The sequence below is a fragment of the Seriola aureovittata genome, chromosome 17, assembly GCF_021018895.1.
Source record: "Seriola aureovittata isolate HTS-2021-v1 ecotype China chromosome 17, ASM2101889v1, whole genome shotgun sequence".
NCBI classification, from domain to species: Eukaryota; Metazoa; Chordata; class Actinopteri; order Carangiformes; family Carangidae; genus Seriola; species Seriola aureovittata.
In genome coordinates, this window is record NC_079380.1 from 11,733,072 (window position 1) to 11,753,825 (window position 20,754).

General features: G+C 38.7%; 1 protein-coding gene across 2 annotated transcripts in view; it reads left to right on the forward strand.

The window, feature by feature from the left end:
- zgc:103625 (methyltransferase-like 26 B) overlaps positions 1 to 20,754 on the forward strand; it is a 40,760-nt gene that overhangs the window by 10,354 nt on the left and 9,652 nt on the right. For both annotated transcript variants that reach the window (XM_056400854.1, XM_056400855.1), the window contains exons 6-9: positions 11,575 to 11,659; positions 18,020 to 18,163; positions 18,481 to 18,610; positions 18,944 to 19,004. The gene's annotated coding sequence lies outside the window, so the exon portion shown is untranslated. The remainder of the gene's footprint in view (positions 1 to 11,574; positions 11,660 to 18,019; positions 18,164 to 18,480; positions 18,611 to 18,943; positions 19,005 to 20,754) is intronic.

Genomic DNA, 20,754 nt, shown 5'->3' on the forward strand with positions numbered 1-20,754 from the left:
TTTATTTATTATGAAAGAGGGTGATTTTAGATGTTGCTTACTATTTATATCAAAGTGACAAAGCCTGTTTTTCCTCTTTCCGTTTCTTTCCGTTTCTTTTCAGTTTTTGCTGGTAGGCTAAATCTGGTGCGTGGCGGCTTGTCTCTCGCTCGCTTTTTCTCTCTCTCTCTCTCTCCCTCTCTCTCACTCTCTTTGGCTCTCTCTCCAGATCCTCATATAAAAATGTAGGCCTAATGTTTAATGAAAACAAACAGTGGAAAAAAATAGATGCGCGAAAACCGCAAAATGGAAACATTGTTATAATTCTTATGAACACAGCGGTCTATATGACGGCTATGGTGGTCAGAGGAATAAATGCTCAAATCTTGTTTTTATTTTAATATCTTCTAGGCTTCAGAAAACATAAAAAATATACATTGAGAAAAGGTCATGGACTGAAAGATGGTCTAAGAGACCATTTGAGTTTTTATTATCTAAATAACTTTGTTTAAATAAAAACTCAAATGGTCTCTGACCGTCTTTGCAGTTCTAGTGTTAACTGATAATGTAAAAATACAGGTTATAGTAGCAACATTTCTCACAATGCCTTTCCACCAATCCCAGAGAACAGGTATGAATATGTCAAGCTGGGTTGTATTTATTATCTAACTTATTGTCACATTTAATCAGAACATGTTCAGCTATGAGGCTAAAAAAAAAAAAAAAAAAAACTGCTTGTGGCAGGAAAGAAAAAAGTAGTAGTTTTAGTTCCTCCATCATGAAGCTGCTACTTATTTAACAAATAAATAATGTGCAGGTCAAACCACATTAAAAGCCAGAAATGGATATAAATCTCAGCAGGTTGCATAGCTGCATAGTGTAGAGTTTGATTGAATGTTCACTGACTGCAATTTTTGTCAGCTATGAAGAGGTCCCTGCTGTGACAGAGACTTTCATCACTCAGCAGTCTACATGGCCATGGGAACCAGGACCGCTGTAATGGAAAAGCTCAGATATGATGCAGTCAGGCCACTTGATTGTAGATGGAATCAGGCCACTATTTATGACTTCCCTCACTTGGTTATTGCAGGGTAACTCCAGCCCTGTATGGATGTATGGCATTAATGCTCTGCCCTGAGGTTAAGTGTTTCCAATCTGCACTGTTCAGAAGTGATGGAGCATCCTAAGAGATTCACAGACACAATAGTTGGCTCCTCTCTCTTGCTCTCTCTCTCTTATGCACAAAGCAGCACACATTATTACTTTGAGCATCACCTAGTTGCCTCAGGAGAATGAAAACTAGTTTGCCTTGCAGATTAAATTGAAACATAATAGATGGAGCTTCACATCCCAGATGCACAGCTCCTTAAACCCACTAACACAAAGAAAATATTGAAAAACAGCCATTTGCTCTGCTCACAACTTTTACTTAAATATCCATTTAACTTTAATATAATATTTAAATATAACATTAAATAGTAAGTAAATACAAACACTAGTGTCTGATGAAAATTGTATAAACCTTTTTATGAAGACGAAGTTAAGTGCCTGGAAGGAGAGCCTTACCAGATAATGTCTGGATCGCTCTCATTTCTGCTCACTCTCTGCAGTCCTTTAAGACAAAGCATCATAAAAATGGACAATTCACTAAACCCCTCTCCAAACAGTGAGTCATAGCTCAGCAACCATGTCATGCAGACGTGTCTGACATGGATCATCAACTGGTGAGGAGGATGTTTTTAACTGGGACCTGTAGCTTTAGCCTCAGTCTTTTAACACACGATCATATTTAGCCTTTTTATCTCATCGTCAATCCTGTTTCCTAAAAATTATGTTCACAGATTAGAATGAGCAATGTTTTCCTTCAGTCAATGAAATGCTACATTTATGTCCCACACCAGAGTCATAAGTAGGCGCTTTGGGTGGATGATAGATGTGTGAAGCGCATAACTTTGACACCAGAGATCAGGGGTTTGCTACTGTCTGTGGTTAGGTTTAGGCAACAAAAACTTTAATTAAGGCTGGAGAAAGATCCCGGTTTCAGTTAAATGTTAAACACTTTGTGTCTTCTGCGTTAAGTCATTGTGAACTTTTTCTTGTATAAGAACAGAATGTACCAAGCGCTGTGAGTGCCTGAATATTATATTGCAAAATCAAATAATTTGCCAGAAAACAAATGAAATGTTTTGTTACGTACATTTTTACAATTTGGAAAATATGTTAACATAATTTCAATGTAATTTCTAGGAGGCTTTTTAACAATTTCTGCTGACAGCTATTTGAGCAGCTGAGAACTTAAAGTGGGAGCAGAGACACTGTATCATCTCGGTTATCTCAACTGATGAGGGCCATTCAGAGGAGAGTAAATGCAGTGTATCTGAGACAGAGTTCAGCTGTATTAAAGTTTGACAGAGTGACGCTAATTATTCTTTAAACGGCTTGAGGGAGTCTTGCTGTTGAATATGCTCAATGATCCCAAATGTACCATTAACACAGTCTAGAGTAATTAGAGTTATAGCTTATCAGTGGGTAGATACCATCATCAGTGAAAGCCCATATTAATGATAAACCATTTGCTATTCTCATTTTCTAAAAAATCATAATTGCATTTTAATATAGCAGGAAAGACTAAAGCATTAGGAACCTTAATTGCAGTACAAGGAAATGATTTAATTATAAGTGAATGAGTGCTTAGAAACAGTGAGGGGGCGGATGTGTGTTTGTTTGTGTGTGTGGGTGTGGTGTCAGGCTGGGTTGCATGTGGAGGAAATTTCCTTAATATTAGTGTGTGTGTGTGTGTGTGTGTGTGTGTGTGTGTGTGTGTGTGTGTGTGTGTGTGGTGTGTGTGTGTGTGTGTGTGTGTGTGTGTGTGTGAAGAATATAGAAGATTCTCAGTTTGAAGATTTTCCCTACTGAATCATCATTGTCGTAAACATTTGTTTTTTCCCTCAAGGATAAAACGATCTTGCATGTGGTAAACGTTATAATATAAGAGATGACAGTTGTTTGTACTGTACTAAATATGGCCTCCTCCACCTACTTGCTTAGCCCATGAGGTCTGACTTCCTGCTTTATTGGGTTATAAAAATTACAAAATATATCCATCAAGTGCAGCAAACAGATGGCAAATTATTCCAATTGCTATAAAGAGTGGTGCAGCTAAATATGTTTTAAATAGAGTCTGTTCCGAAATTGCTCTTTATGACGTTCAAATGTCGTAGGAACCTAGCGGCGTGTGAATAGAGTAGCATTTTCTGCACAGGACAGATAGGAGAGATTCACAGTATTACCCTAAATGTCGTTTTACTCCTCTGCAGTTGTGTTGTACTGAGATTAATCCTCAGCTTTGCAACATCAGCCCTCCCTGTTGTTCTCTCTTTGAATCTTCACTTTCAGTCACAGTGGGGTTTAGAGTGCCAGCCTCCGGTTCTGCTACAATGCTTTTTTTTTTTTTCTCAAAAGCCCCAAAATTCACTGTGTGTCTGCCCTGATCAGCAAAATAACTGGAGCAGAGACACAAAGATTGTACAGATGGCATTGTCTCAAGAGTCTCATTTATCAAGGAGACAGAAAATTTTAGAGTAAAAGCATAAAGTAAAAGTTTAGTTGAGTTTATTTGTTTGCAGAGGTAACGAAACACAGAAACAAAACTTTAACGAAACATACAAACAAAACTTTAACAAAACAAAAAAACAAAACTTTCAGGATTGTGCTGTGGAGGTTTTAAAAACTGGATTATTGAGTAAAGCCACATCACTAAAAAAAATAATAAAGAAAATGATTAATATAATTATCAAATTCATTGGAGGAGTTCAATGTAATTACTTCACATAAGATTGGAATAAGAGGCAGTATATGTGAGGTTAAAGATATTTGTGACGAGCCAAATTGCTAATTTTACTGATGACACCAAATGGTTTTTGTTTATCTTACTGCAAAGTGAATGAGTATAGCTATTCTTTTTGTATGAAATAAGTATATACCATGAAATTACATTTATTCATATTTAAATAAAGTTAAATTTTAGCCATAAAAACACCAAAGTATTTTTATTCTATGGTGTTGTATTAGATATATATGTGTCAAATCAAACAAGGAAAAACAAAGTGGCATAGAAAGAATCTCACATTACATAAATGGAAAACCTATTTATGAGATTGTCCAGCTTTCTACTTCTGACCGAGTCTCTGCATTTTTTCTCACTGTCACTGCTGGTCCTAATCTGTTTGACAGTGTCAGTTCCCAAGAACCTTCATCCTGACAAAACAGCCATTTCCTCAGACTCTGTGGTTTCTATATTCCACTGAACATGAAACTGACGTCAACATACTTCACAGTCGTGACAGTTTGACTCTCCAGCTTGGAGTTTGTGAGGCATGTGGGAGGACTGTGGTGATGGGAAGTTTACAAGGGATAGAAAGAAGCCAGGGAGTTATCTTTGGAAGGCAGGTTGTAATAATTCAGCGCTGGCACAGGAAACGGTGTGGTGCACACCTCACTGCCGTTTGAGTGGAATCAGGTGAGCAGTCCAAGAAGTGTGGAGTGGAAAAGGGAGAGCAGGATAATGTCCAGCAGCTGATTAAACACGTCCAGTGAGAAGAGAAGAGCACAGAGTGCAAACAGCTCCTGTACCGGTGAGGTCTGATTCTGCCAATCCGTTGCTTCAACATCTGTTGTCGACTGGCCCTCTGAGTCATCCGGACCACAAATAACACAAATAACAACTGTTACTGTGCGTTCATGTGCGTTTCTGCATGTGTAAGTACATGTATTCACATGTTCAGAATAGGTTCTTGCACTACAAGCATCAGAGACATCGATCTGTCTACGCATAACTAGAGATATGGATCTCGTTTTTTCTGTGATTAATATTACAAATGATAATGGGCTCCATATCATTGCTCTCATTATCACTGTGATCATAAGTGAAGTTAGTGAAATATACTTTTGGTTAAGCCAGGCAGTCACTGCGGGAATATTTCTTCCAGATCAGTTGTTGTTTGATGTGCCGACGACTGATTAATCACCTGAACAATGAACAATCTGGCTGTCGGACCATCAGTTCGGTTTCTGGTATGTTTTGCAGTTTGAGCAGTTCCTCGATCTAATCCCCCACATGGCTGCTGCCAAAAGATATGTTATGAACTCCCATTGTTAGCTTGTTTTGTTGGTTTGTTGTTGAAGTAGTATTTTTCATGCCGTGGCATCATTGTGCAGTGATATAAAACTGAACTTGACTGAAGAACAGCTTCGTGGCAGAACAGCGCAACTCTCTTTTTGACAGCCTTATTGAGAATATTGTCTTCTTCTTTGAACAAAGTTTATTGGAATTGTCAGCTGTGCTGTGCTTTACATTCAGTGTGAGCACATGCGTCGTGACCGGTCAACTGATCCGCACAGTGTGAGCATTAAAGTTGCAGGTTCTGGTTGTGCAGATTTAAATTTTTGTATGACTTCCCTCAATACAAGATAAATAAAAATGCACAATGTCTTTCAAGCTTTAATTGTCAATGCAGTGCCATATAGTAATTAACACTATTTCATCATTGTGTTGATAAATAACATCATCAGGGTGGTGTAATGTTCTTCCAAAACTTATTTGAAACAAATTAGCTTTATATAAACACAATTTCCAGGTGATGGTGTTACTTGATGTGGACAGCTAGACTAACACATAATATAAACACACGCGTAACGTGCAGAACCATGGAGTTAAACCCACAGAGTGGATGTCTCTCATGTTCAGGTCTAACATGTTAACCTTAAAGCCATGTCGTAGTCGTAGTCGTCTCTGAGTCAGTTTAAATTAGGCACAGTCGTAACAGAGCTCTTCCTAATTTATGTTACATCATCAGAGACGCCCCAAGCCACAGGGCCGCCCTTCTTCACAGAGCCACACAGCCTGATCAGGACAGAAATAAATGTTGAACAATCATAAAAGAGGTATTATTTCAGAAGATTATAGTTTGAATGTTATTCTTCCTGTGGCCTTGTTGTAGCTGTAATTTAAAAACGTAACAGAAGATTTGTGCCTGAGCCAAGATGCAATAGATGCATTTGAGACAAAAAATACATAACAACAAATGAAGCCACAGGATTGCAAGTTAACTTTGATTTTGAATTATTTCAGTAGGAGATGAAGGACTTCTCCTGAATTATTTACATTTATAAAACAAAACAAAGCTTCAGAGTGTGCTTGTTGTTGATCGCCATGACCTCTTAGGGTAGTTGCTTAGTTTCCAAGAAAAAAAAATCCAGATCCAGATACACCCACATTGCAAAATAGGAAGAATAGAAATGAGCCTATCATTTACTGATTTTGCATCCGACAGTTGAAAGTGGTCTTATAAATTCTATTTATTTATGATATCAAACTAAATTGTAGAGCAACTGGAAATAAATTTATACTCATTCAGTTACATGTAGAATTAGAAAATACATCATCAAACAACACAGAAATGAAAAAAATTATATTGAAAAACATTTTTATTAATAAGTGGTAGTATTTGACGCAAAAAATGGCTGGCTTCCAGTGTCTTTCATGATTCTCTATTAAAATAATTCGTCACATACACACTTTCACTGTTCAAATATGCTCTTTTTGTACAAAGCACATAATTAGACTGAGGCATTTACCTCAGAAATATTAAGTTGCAAACTTCAGAATAACACTGTCAAGTGACCTTTTAGTTTTTCCACCAATATCTGTAGAATAGCTCAGGCTTCCTCATCTGCATTTCATTATGCAAAGGTCAACTAGCGTATACTTTATGCAACCCTTATCCCACCCTCACTTCAGACCCTCAAAAACCCCTTCCTACTTTATGACTTAAAAGGATACTCCAGCACTATTTTCTCTGGGCTGTTTTACCCTCCATGCTCCAGTGTTAACAGCACAGGTCGTGCCGTGGCTCAGGCATTACTCCTGACGAGATGATTGCTCTGTCAGCTGAAGGCTCTGTTTGATTATGCATGTTTTCATTTTGTTTTCGTTCAACACTATGCATGTAAACTGGTTCCCTGGGAATGTGGCAGTGAGAAAGGTGTTGCTAAGATGTAATTAATCTTTTTGCCTTGCTGTGGTCGACAGCATGAGGTGCTCTGCCCAGTGCCCATTACTAACAACATTGGCACAGAAGAGGCACTGATGAAAACAGCAGAAGGGCAGTGAGGGCGGTAGAATGATTAATAGAGAGTTGATGGCCTTTTCCTGTTCATCCAAATGCAAGGAGTGTGGTTGAAAAGTGGCTTTCACTTAAGTGTTTTGTGAATGGATTATTTCTCTGAGGATCATCATATGGAAGTGCACTCTTAAACACATTTAAGAGCATGTGATGAAAAAAGAAAAGTTGGTTTTACTCTGCAGACTTTTGTGCAGAGTGTGAAATTGCATAATTTACATGCTTCAGTTAATCCAAGGTAAAGATATTTAGTGTATCTGAAATCAACAAAACTGATGTAAATTAAATATCTGAAATTAATTGCAAATGCTTAGAGTGAATGATCACTCTGTATTAGTAGTTAAATGAATAATTTGACATACATTTATTCACTCTTTTACAAAGAGCAGATCAATGCCATTCAAATCTGTGTGGTCAATATGAAGCTGCTGGTTATTATAGCATAAAGATTGAAAACGGGGGAAACAAAATGCGGCTGCCAGCAACTTCAGTTTAGTAATTGTAATTCTGATTAAAATTTTTCACATTCACTCCGACATGTGATCAATCAAAAACAATTCTGAAAGGAAATGACTGATTACAAAAAGGATATGAAGCGATCCTGAAAAGGACATTTAGAATGTACAGCAGCACAGTTTATGGTGTCTTTGTATGATCCATTGGTGTGTTTTGCGGATGTGCGAGGGAACCGATTTCCACAGCCTTCGTTCTCATATTTGCCATACTGTACATGCAGTGAAAGGTGAGAGTTCATGCCTGTGCTTCTGCTTACTATAACCGCACAAACTGTTTTGTGGTGCCTGCTGGGGATCAGCATCGAGTGCTGGCAGCTGTAAAAAAAGGTTGCCAAGTGTTAACAGCCTCTCATACACAATAACATACTCACACAAACAAGCTCTTGTTTGTGTTTTTGACATTTTCACTCATCACTGTTTGAATGTCTTTTGTGAGAGTGAATCTCAGTGGGGATAATTAATCAATTAGAGATTTAAGAGGCTTGTTGTCCTCTGCTGAGTGGGATTAATGGGCCCATTTATGTGATGACGAGGCAGTGATTTCACTGGGGGCTATGAAGCTGTGGTAGATGCTGTAAGCAGACAGAACCATGGAGAGACCATGTCCGGGTCGCAGTGTTCATATCTCCACTTTGTTAGTCTACGATTCGGTACCTATCATGTTCTACCGGCTGTACCTGATAAGCACCGGCAGTGTTCCCATTCATTCATTTGTGTGGATCATTTACCCGTTTCATTGTTTACCCCTGAGACTTTTTCATCCGAGAAACGCTGGACATAAAATGCAAATAACCCCAGTGATGAGAGAAGCTGATGTTCAGCAGCAAAGGCAATCATATCCTCCATACCAGCCGCTCCTGTATCTGAATGACTGCCATCAAGAGCCCATGGTGGGAAACATGCACACACAGAGTACGAAACATTCCATCACCTTTTTTGGCCTCATCTGGGTGCAACGTAAAACAAAGTGCACCTCATTACTTAAACCATCAAAATCAGATGTGACGCACCGTTGCTGAATAGCAAACCAAACACAATGATAAATCAGTCCAATTATAGCATTCAAATGCATAAGACACATCTGAAGTTTATTTTACTTAAAGTGGTGGTAGTTTACATTAGTTTAAAAGAGGATAACACAACTTCAGTGAGTGCATCAGAGGGGAATAGAGGATAAAACTGTAAAAATACTCAATTACAAGCAATAGTTCTGCATTAAAGAATAAAAATGCAGAACTATAATCAGCATAAAGTATTCAAATAAAAGTAGGTGTTCTGCAGAGATGTGACCCCAGTGACTGATATATTATCATATAAGACAGTTAAATAATTGATACTGATACATTGTTGTGTAAGCAGCCTTTTATTGTTGTAGCTGCTTGAGGTGGATATACTTTTACCTACTGTATGTACAGTCAGTTAAGTTCAGTAGCTTCAAACTTAGGGATCGAGATTTGACAGTTTTTTTTTAATGATATATTTAACCTTAAACATAGAAGTTTATTGGTGAATTATTGTGTATTAGTGATTTCTTGGCATGTAAGCAAATTTAATTTAATTTTGAGCTATTTGTAAATATTCTACTTTATATTCCACTACATTTATTTGTTAAAGAACTTTTTAGTTTAAGAGTTTTACATACTAGACCTAATATTAGCTTATAAGATATTATATTAGATAAAAATAGCTCTACTTTGATAATTAAAAAAAAAAAAAAACTTAACTTATTTTTGCATAAGATACATTTTGCAGTACTTTAAGAACTTGTATACTTTTACTTAAAAAATTTTGAATACAGGAGTTTTACGTAAAATAATTGAATACATGGGAACTGCAGACAATTCATAGAGAAGGTGACAAGGTGCCCCCAGGCAATGCTTTTTTGTGTAAAGGGTCATAAGCCAAAAATATTGGGGGGTGGGGGTCTACAATCTTCAAATATATATTGTATTTAATCATCTTATTGTTTTTTAATGTAAAACTTTAATCTGGAAAGTTAGCAGATCAGATAACTATATAGTGATGTTAAGAGTACAACATTCCCTTCTAAAAGCAGAGTAGAAGAGTAAATTAGCACAAAATAATCCAGTAAAGGAAAACATTGAATTTTTCTGCTGCATGAAAACAAGGTAAACTCTGTAATGGATGCAGAATAATGCTGCACTAAACTTAGCCGTCTTCTGTACATGGCCTGCTGCATCGCAGTGTGTCACCCTGAATACAGAGTGCTGAGACCTATTGACCCGTCACATTTTAACCAGAACATGTTCAGTCCCCTGTCGGTGGCACACAGCCCTGCTAATGACTAACATCCGTCTCCCTCAGGATTGCTTCTTTATCAGAGGCCAAGGTGTGAGCAAAACAATATCCAACTAACTCTGTCCTTCCGCTGTTTAATAGAAGAACCATATTAGGTTTGTAATGACAAGCTTAAAGACATCACCAACACACTGCTCCAGCTTGCTTTCAAAAGAACGTTTTATCTATAATGTCAGGTGCTATTTCCATCATCTGAAATATGCATTTAAAAGTGAATCTACTGTTTATTTTAAATCAAGCCAATTTGGCCACAGGGGCAGAACATACAGGCAAGGAAATGAAAGCAATTGTTTTATAATGTGGCCACAAAACAATATTTGACTGTTCTTGTGTGTTGATGGATAAAGAACTGTCCCCAGGCACATTCATGCAAAACATAAAGCTGAGTTAGAGGCAGGCAGAGGCTAGAAAATGTGACTTTATTTTAGAGATCTATTTGGATTAAATGTCAGGCCAGTTTAAAACAAATAAGGTTTAAGTGAAGGGGAACACTGCTGTGTTTGTTTTCATTTAACTCATTGCTTGTCTCACAAAGATGCATTAGCCTCTTTAAAGAGCCAGAGACATGTCACCATGAACATAAAAGCCGTTCAGATTTAATGCTTTCTGTATTGTCTCTGACTGAAATGTTACTGAAATATGTTTTTGTCATCTGCGGTTTCATGCTCCATTAAAACTGGCATAATGTTTCTGCAAATAAAGAGGAAAACACAGGAATGATCTCATCCATCTTAGATTCCTTAAAATGTCTTATGTCCTATTAACACAGACGGATGAATAAACAGAAACAGTGAACTTGAGTAGATTAAGATCTGGGGCTCATAATTAATAAATCTGTTTATAAGAAATCAATTTAATGATGTAAATATACAAGTAGCCAATGTGAAATAAGTGGAAAAATTTTTCATATAGTAATACAAATTGTAATTGCCAGTGAAATATTTTTATTTTTCTCATTTTGCCCAAAGTGACCTTTGCAAAAACTTTCAATTAACATTTTTGATATATATTTAATTGAATTGTATTTTGGCTTTACAATCCAACAACTGTATGCGGTGCATGTGTGACCCTGGAACAACTTTGTGCACATATAATAATGTTTGGACCCCTTTCTTTTTTAATCTGCATGTTATATTGAATTTTTGTTTGGAAGTTAACAAATTATGTTCACGATGAGCTGATAAGTATATCTAAGTCCTACACACAAGCATTAAACCACGTGTTAGTTCTTTTACTGCAAATGATGCATACTTTACATTACTGACAGATATTTTCCAAAGCACACTGTTGGTGTTAGATTGAGACAGTACTTCTTCACTTCAAGCCAGTGCTCCTCATGGGTAATCCATCATTTATTTATTTGTCTTTTTATTTGCTAGTCTCTATTATTGTTGTAGCTGAAATGCTGACTAAAGGGGAACTAATTTGAGCAGAGCATTCAGATCTACTGAAAAGCTCAGACTTGTGTAGGGATTTGGTTTCCATCCATGAGATAAACTGCCAGAAAATAAAACCCTTAACACATGCATAAGGGAATTTAACATTGTGGAAAATAATGTACATTTTGTCATCTTTTGCAGTTTCGGTTGCTGTTCTCAAGGATACTGATGCCAGCGGTTTTCGCCATTACTGGATTCACCAAGCCTGACGACTTCCCCCGACAATGTAAGTGTTTACTTCCATTGATCTATGCAACTTTATTTTCCCGCTGGCATTGAGTGGAACACCTGCTGTCTTGAGAGGAGGAGAAACACATTCATACATCTAAAAGACTATTGCATGCTCTGGAAAATAATATAATATATAATACTAATATATAAAAACATATGCAATCAAATGGTCAGTCCTCATCACTGACCTACTAAAACTGTCCAAAATGTATGCTTTCTCTGGTAAAAAACAACAACATTGAGCTATGTTTGAAGAAGGAGCAATGCAGCTTGCTATTGTAATGTACTGAATATTTGCCTATAGGAACATAATTAAGGATCTGGTAGCCACAGTTAATGTAGATGACTTTTACAGTCTTAACTTGCGCTGTTAATATTTGTTAGGATAAGTTGACATGCCAGAGAAGTGCATGCCATCCCACTTATCTTCTTTGTCATATTCAGAGAAGTGTAATGCCAATGTTTCCTGCGTCACAACACTAAGTGTTGATTGATAACACTGATTTGAGGACTTACTCATATGGGAAAATGCTCTAGCATTTGGGTAGGTGGTGAAAACAATGCATCCGCTCCGACCGAGAGAGCTGCCAGAGTACAGAGTGATCAGAGCTGATGCCTCTGTGCTCTCAAACGTAACCAGCCGCTGGAAACAACTTGACAGCCTCCAACCTCAACACTTTGAGTAATGAGACCATGACCCATCGATGATCAAAATAGCTCCCAGTCAACAGTAAATTGTTTTTTAACATGCTGTGATTAAGTAGCCAAGATGAAAAGTCACTGGTCAAGTGCCCAGTATTTCCTCTTTCAGCAGCTGTCTCCATAATATTACTATGACAATAAAAGCTGGATGCCTGTGTCACTCGTATGTAAGAACATATTTTTGTTAATTTGTGAGGGTCATTAATGAGTTCACTTTAATTATGTTTAACATTTTAATTGTGCATTAAAAAAGCAGCCGTTTTATTCATCTTCACTGTATTCCACAGAGTAAATCCAACCAAACCATAACATGATCATTTGTCTCTACATCCACATAAGAATACAGCAATGCAAACATACACTCAATGGCCAGTTTATTAGGTAAACCTGTTCAACTGCTCATTCACGCAAATATCTAATAGGCCAATCACATAGCAGCATCTCAATGCATTTAGGCATGTAGATAAGGTCAAGACGATCTGCTGAAGTTCAAACTGAGCTTTGAACGTGGCTTGGTTGCTGGTGCCAGACGAGCTGGTCTGAGTATTTCAGAAACTGCTGATCTACTGGGATTTTCACGCACAGTCACCTCTAGGGTTTATAAAGGATTGGTCTGAGAAAGAGAAAATATCCAGTGAGCGGCAGTTCTCTGGGCGAAAATGCCTTGTTGATGCCAGAGGTCAGAGGAGAATGGCTTGTTCGAGCTGATAGAAAGGCAACAGTAACTCAAATAACCATTCATTACAACCGAGTAATGCAGAAGAGCATCTTTGAATGCACAACAGCAGATAGGCTACAGCAGCAGGAGGCCACACCGGGTGCCACTCCTGTCAGCTAACAACAGGAAACTGAGGCTACAATTCACCCCGTCTCACCAAAATTGGGCAATAGAAGATTGGAAAAACGTTGCCTGGTCTGATGAGTCTCGATTTCTGCTGCGACATTGGTAGGGTCGGAGGGTAGGGTCAGAATTTGGTGCAAACAACATGAAAGCATGGATCCATCCTGCCTTGTATCAACGGTTCAGGCTGGTGCTGGTGGTGTAATGGTGTGGGGGATATTTTCTTGGCACACTTTGGGCCCCTTAGTACCAATTGAGCATCATTTAAACGCCACAGCCTGCCTGAGTATTGTTGCTGCCCATGTACATCCCTTTATGACCCCAGTGTACCCATCTTTCGGTGGCGTCTTCCAGCTTGATAACGCACCATGTCACAAAGCTCAAATCATCTCAAACTGGTTTCTTGAACATGACAATGAGTTCATTGTTCTGAAATGGCGTCCACAGTTACCAGGTCTCAATCCAACAGAGCACCTTTGGGATGTGTTGGAACGGGAGATTTCTAGCATGGATGTTTTCTAGCACAAATCTGCAGCAACTGCGTGATGCTATCATGTGAATATGGACCAAAACTTCTGAGTAATTAAGGCAGTTCTGAAGGCAAAATGGGGTCCAACCCGGTACTTGCAAGGTGTACCTAATAAAGTGGCTGGTGAGTTTAGTGTATTGTGATTTTCAGGTAATTATCATGCATACTGCCTTTTCAAGACAGCTGAGGAAATTTATGATATGTTGGAGCTTTAATGTGAATCTTTACATAATGGCATCCCCCGAGGAAAAAACGAGAGAATAAAAATGTACAAGATAAACCTCCAGCAGTGACCTCCTTCAGAGGAGCTGCAGATCTGCATGAGTGAACTCAGTTGCAGATTTTCCATAAACTTCAGTGCAACCTCAAGTGAAATTTAGAGCAAAACAAGTGAATTACATCATTAGATTTGATTCTCCACCCAGCTCTTTTCACTCCCTATTGTCGCATTCGTGCCTCTATTATGGGAAAGCCAAAGGTAACAGGGTTCAGTAGTAGTGACTCAGTGTCTGGCTATATCAGGGTGATAAGCATTACGATTGCCTTGGACCACTAATAGCTTCTGTATGTCCACTGATGTTATTACACATTGTGACAAATGCAAACCCACACAGTCCAGCCATTATTTTTGTTTTGTAACTTCACTTCCTGCTGCTCAGGCCAAAATGGACTGAAATTAAAGCAAAAACTAAATTGCCCTGACAGGGAAAGTGGACCTTGAACATTTGGATATGACACAACATGTCTCCATCACTGCGGCTGTTGTTATTTTGGATGGCGGAGTCATGTCTGACCTTTCTAAGGAGGCTGGATGACAGAACCACGGTGGGCTAATATCCTTTCTTAGCATATACAAAACTATTTTTCATTCCTAATGTCCCCGACTAATGGTCCAAGTGTTCCTCTCCTATGATTTGTTTAATTCAGAGTTTTCACTGAGAGCAAAACCTGCTTTTTTTTCTTTTTCTTTTTTTAAAATCTTAATCATTATCATTAGCAGCTGTAGCAACAAGCAGCAGCCTCTTGTTTTGCTCTCTGTTCAGCTGGCCCCGTGTTTCCACTATAATTTTGCTGTCAGTTTGAAAGAGCTTGTTACCTCTGCTCATAATTAGAGAAAATGTTTTTTAAATAGATAACACAGAGATAAATGCAAAGTCTGGACCAAATCCTGGTTTAAAGAATAGTATGGGGCGTCGCGTAGCGCAGTGGGTTACGCAGGCGCCCCATATATAGGGGCCACAGTCATCCCGCATTGGACGGCCCTTTCCTGCGTGTCATTCCCCCTCTCTCTGCCTCCCCATTTCCTGTCTCTCTACTGTCCTGTCCATTAAAGGCACAAAAAGCCCAAAAAATTCTTAAAAAAAAGAAAAAAAAAGAATAGTATTTACATATACAATAACTGCATAACACACACTGTGCTCAGATTCATATAAAAAAAGCCACTGATGTGTAGCAGGACAAAAAACAGCTGATGCTACGGTCTGCCAGTCACAAGACTCACTATCATCCTTATATAATGTCTTTGTGACATCCTCCCCCTTGGCTTTAGCTCTTGTTTGTGTGAAGATCACTGTTCTGGCTGCCTGCAAAGGGCTGGAGGCCGGAGCACAGAGGGGATGAGGCATGTAGGCTTAGATCCACCGTCAAACCTCGAGGGAAAAGCCTGGCTCCCACTCTCCATCCCACAAACTTTTCCATAATGTGAAACCATCGCTCATTCCCTCAGCTATGTCTTTGGTCCAGACCAAGGAGATTGGCCCTGTTGCCACCCAGTGAGAAACAGGCAACAAAATACCTCAAGAGAGAGGAAGAGAGGCATATTGATATTGTCAATTGAAAACCTGGGAACTGCAAATTTGGTTATTTTCCTGTTTAAATATAATTTCATGGATTTGGCTCCTCTGTTGCACACATTTGGTCTTATAAAGCCCATTTAAAACACTTTGGGTAAATGGTATGGCAGCGCCCGCTCTGTAAAACCCTGAGAGCCTTCGGTTTTCAGCACAACCTGTCAAGATCAAGTCTGCGCAAACTGGCAGAGGAGCACCTGCAGAGATGGAGATTAAAAAGGCAAACAAAGATCATCTCTAGCCACAAAGACAGTTGATACACTTGGGTAATAAGGGAGATGGTTATGATGGGACGCTGGCCCAGTTCTTGCCTCTAGAAGTGACAATGGGAGTGCACCTCAATTGACCTTTGTTACTGTTGCTCCCCCTGACAAGCTTTGACGAATGGTTTTGTTGGCTGGTACCACAACTGTTGCTACCAAGTTTTATCAGCTTTAACTAGCTAGCTATTAAGCTAACATTAGCTGCATGAGTTTTTTGGAAACACTGTCTCTGGCAAACTGCTTCCAGCTGACTTGTCTTAAAAGAAATCTTAGCCACCTACATGACATCGTGCTAAAGGCTGAGGCTATGAAGTTTTCCGCAGTAAATTTTGTCATCAGAGGGTCGACACGAGGCTCTGTGAGGATGTCAATGTACCCTCCACTTTGTTCTGACCATAGGTTGTGAACATCCAAGTTAGCACACGTCCTCTAAGCAGAGTAGAAAGTAGTATAATAATTTCAAGGGAGTATAATTGAGGCTTAATGCTAAATGTCCAAGACAAAAGGTCAGCAAGTCAAATTAGTAAGTGCAAGAGTTATAAGTCTGATAGGGAAAATATAACATCGGATGCTGTGTTAACTGACATACTTGACCAAGCAAGAGAGAGGTTAGAAATGTGCTTTATCGGTTGTGGTTGCAAGTATGTTTCAATTTTAACACTACAAGTGAAAGGGCTTTTATTTTGAGGACCACACAGTGTTTTTGGTAAATGCTATTTAGTTTTGACTAGAGTTACTGGAATGACAAAGTGCCCATATTTGAGCAGGACAGAGCCACTGACATTAACCTACACTACACCTCTGTAACTAGCATCTGCTTTCACACCATGGGGAAATTCACCATAGATGTTGTGGTTGCTTTTTACCTTAACCTGTAGTATGAATTGAGCTCGTGTCTTTCTGGTTTTAGAGTAAAAAAAGAAACCACCATCTAAACCCTCTATATGGAGTATTGCCCTGACTACAGCCCCATAAAAGCCCCTTCAAAATGCATTGAAATCCAGTTCCGAAGCTATAATTGGACAGTTGCTGTTCAGTTGGAGGCTTAAGCGAATGGTCAGGTGTACGTTTTACAAGTCCATGAATCTAGAAGCATCTAAATGCAGAGATGGAGATCGAAGCACTATCGCCTGTCCTGTGAATAAGAGGCAGCATCTTAGGTCCTAAAGGAAAACTGAAGAGGTTTCATGGTTAAGCCAGGTGCTCCAGAGGTGATCAGTGAAGTGACAGCAGTGCAGATGAAAGAATGAGAGGAGAAGAGATTTCCTCGGCTGGCTGCAGGAAGTGGCAGGTAGACGTTGCTCATGATTGCCCCACAATAAAATGATGCAGCAGAGACGCCAGCAGGAATGTTCAACCATCTTTACACCAACCTGCCTGAAAATAGCATCATTCTGTGTAGCTGAAAATGTAGTCAGGTACATTACTCCATGCAAATGTCCACTTCAGTAAATTAAATTATAGCAACATGAATCACTGGGATGTTTGTCGTCCCACTGGCTCTTATCACAAACATGAGAATGTGGAAATGTATTGCAATTAAATTAATCTTTATTGCATTAAATTGTTAACAGCTGTATGCCCATGGTGTGGGATAGGGGATTTATTATGACCCAGAAGGTTTTAAACATGAGGATTAGTTTCGATATAATATTTAACAAACGTTTACAGAGGGATGGGAACTGCTGAGGACAGGGTCACTGTCACAAGTAAACATTGGTTTCTCAATGTTGGAGAATGGCCATCTATATATTCCTTATATATGATACAATATGTTCATTCACCCTGGGCTGCACACTTCTATCAAAATCTGCTTAAGGATGCGGATTACATTACCTTACCTAAGCCGGATTCAAGGAAGAAAATTAACATCTTCAATATTTTAGCTTTGTTTCTAATTTAGTTCAGCCAGGCAAGTAACAGTAAAACCATGAAAGCCATACAGCTAGGCTCAATTTAACGGATTAATCCTGTCACATACAATAATCAGAAGTTATTTTCGTGTTAACTTTCCATTAAGAGGCAAGTATGTTATCAGTGTTTACTATTGTAATGGTGGAACAGAAACATTGTTAATGCTGCCGTCTCCACACCATGAAATTGAATGCTTGTCCTTTGCATGTTTTTCATCAAACAATTATCAACACTCTCTCGTCTTGTATTTGCACAGACCATGTTTCTCTGTGAGAGGGAAATGTGCTCCACTTGATAAGACCTTCACAGAGACTGAAACGCTTTCAGACGACTTCAAGGGGATGACTGGGTTGACATAAAAAGAACCACAAAGCGTGCTCATATACACAGTGAGCATCAGGTAAAAATCAAACATATAAATTATTTTTTCTATTTCTTAAGCTATGAAACCACAACATCTGGTGTAAGAATTATTCCTTTTTTGACATCTCAAATTCTGTTTCTGTTGTCAGGACTGTTCCAAGATATTCAGTCTGTCAGTTCTCAGCTTCAAACCAAAGTTTGAGGTTTCTTGCTCCTCTTTCCCACAAAGATAGACACAGGAATAAGAGAAAGATGGGATGTTTTTATGCCTTTGTGTGTGCATGCGTGCGTGCGAGTGCGTGTGTTCGTGCATCATTAACATCATTAACTATATCCCCAATGGATGTTTTCCAGCACAGTGGTCAGTCTGTGTTCTACCAGTGATAGAGTGCCTGATGGAGTGGAAACTACAAACACAAACCTCTGTACTTCACTACAGAGTAAAACAGGACATACACTGAAAAAGAAGGAGGCGGACGCAGAGGTATGGTTCTTATATGGTACATTATCTGTCATTACCCACCTGTGTCATCATGCTGCTCTCTCGGTGAGCTCCATGACAACCGCTGGTGATAACAGGCTCGCCATTAGATGACTTTTTGCGCAGGTTTAACAGGGTTATGTAACCTGTCCATCAACGAAAGGCAACGTGAGAGTCCCGCGCTGTAGCCAACAAAGTCATATTATCTATCAAAACAGCTGATTTACATATATTCTTACCCACACACATTAATCTCTAGTTGATATCTGTCATTCAACACGCTGGACTACAGTAAGAAAGTTGATCTGTCTGTTTTTCTTTACTTTTACATCACAGACAGAGCATCCAAACCCTGAAGGCAGCTCTCATCACTCAAAAGCTGACATCGATATAGACAGTAGGTAAACCATTGGACATGGAAAAATATCAGGTGTCTTTTGAGGCTGAGAATGATGGATTGTGCATCACTGTGTTTAAAAAAAAAAAAAAAAAAAAAGTAAAATGAGGAATAAAAAAAATTAAGAAAATACTTTTACACAACAAATTCCACACTATAAAACTATATAATATTATTTTGGTATCAAACTGTCTGGTCTGGCACAAATATGTTCAAATTCTGTATCAATACAAACAAATACACAATACTTATAAATATACTGAACCATTTTTCAGTGTAACACTGTCCCCCAGAGGGCAAAGAAGGCCTAGTATTAAAAATCTTAATTACCTGATTCAAGATTTGCCAATTTAATTTTAAAGACAGTTTCTATTTTCACAGAACACTGGTTACAAGTTTATTAAGCTTATTTTTGGTGATATCCCGTAGGTCAAATACATCATGGCATAGCTCATGACAGGTATTGTGCCACAATAATGAATAATTAAAGTCATTTGTGTTTATAATACTGTGGGAGACACAGAAAATATATATATATATATACACACACACACACACACACACACACACACACACACACACACACACACACACACACGGAGGTTTATCTGGAGCTTTGAAATTCATGAGTCACTTTCATTTGTGCTATGGAAGAAGAATGTTTAGCATGAAATGGATTATCTAGTGGACTCTTTTAAGTACGTTGATAATGAAGCTTTCCAACATGCAGGACAACTGAAACTATCAGGATTCACCTTGTCTACATCAAAAACTCACTTCCTATCACACTCAGGTTTTGACCACTGCTCCAAAATGCTGCCTCGGCTGTTAGAGGAATATGAAGGTGGAAACTGTGTGTGTGATGAGCCTGTTAGCTCCATGGACAAGACCCTGGACAGGAGTTTAAAGATACAGCAACATTTACACAAGAAAAGTATAATGACTCAAGGTTTTGACTGGAAGGAGCCGTGTGAAGCATCAGGTCTTCATGTTTTAACAGTGAAGGTGACGTCCAACAGCTTTGCTGTTTCTGTTGGACAGTGAAACACACACTGTAACAAGGAGACAAAAATAAAAACTAAAGACATGTCAAGCAGTGTAATTCTCCCCACAGACCATGAATAAACCATACATGTCAGAGTGATGAGAAGTGAGATTCCCCAAGTTACTCCAACCTTGCTGCCCAGCAAAAGGTAGATGCAGAGGAATCACATGACACTATGTAGTGTATATAAAAGTGGTTGGCATAGGATTGTGGCACCGGCTCATAGGAGAAAAGATGTCTTATTTTGGAAAAGTGACAGAGGTGAGTCACTTACTGCAAACACGCTGGCCAGGAGGTGAGTGAGGACGTTGTCAGTCAGATAACAAGTACCCAGAACCAACTGTTTGGACTGGTCACAACAAGAAAAGCTGCAGGGACAAAATGCACACAGACCACAAAACAGTACAGGAGCATTTTGTCACGTAACGAGGTCTTCACCTGTCCGACAGACCAATGCAACTCTAGTAGAAGCCATTGTAGCACCAGAGAACAGTTTCCTCATTCACTCTACAAAACAAACAGCAGAGTAGAGAATATGTCAAGGAAGACATGGGCAAAGGTTAGTGCTGTTGAATTTAGGGTTGTCAGGTAGTAAAAGTTGTCTGCACACTGACAGAAAAACGTGTTCACTTTTCACACTTTCTCACTTTTTGTATTTGTAATAAATTGATCAAATTTTAAACCTGAAGTGCATTTTAAAGATTT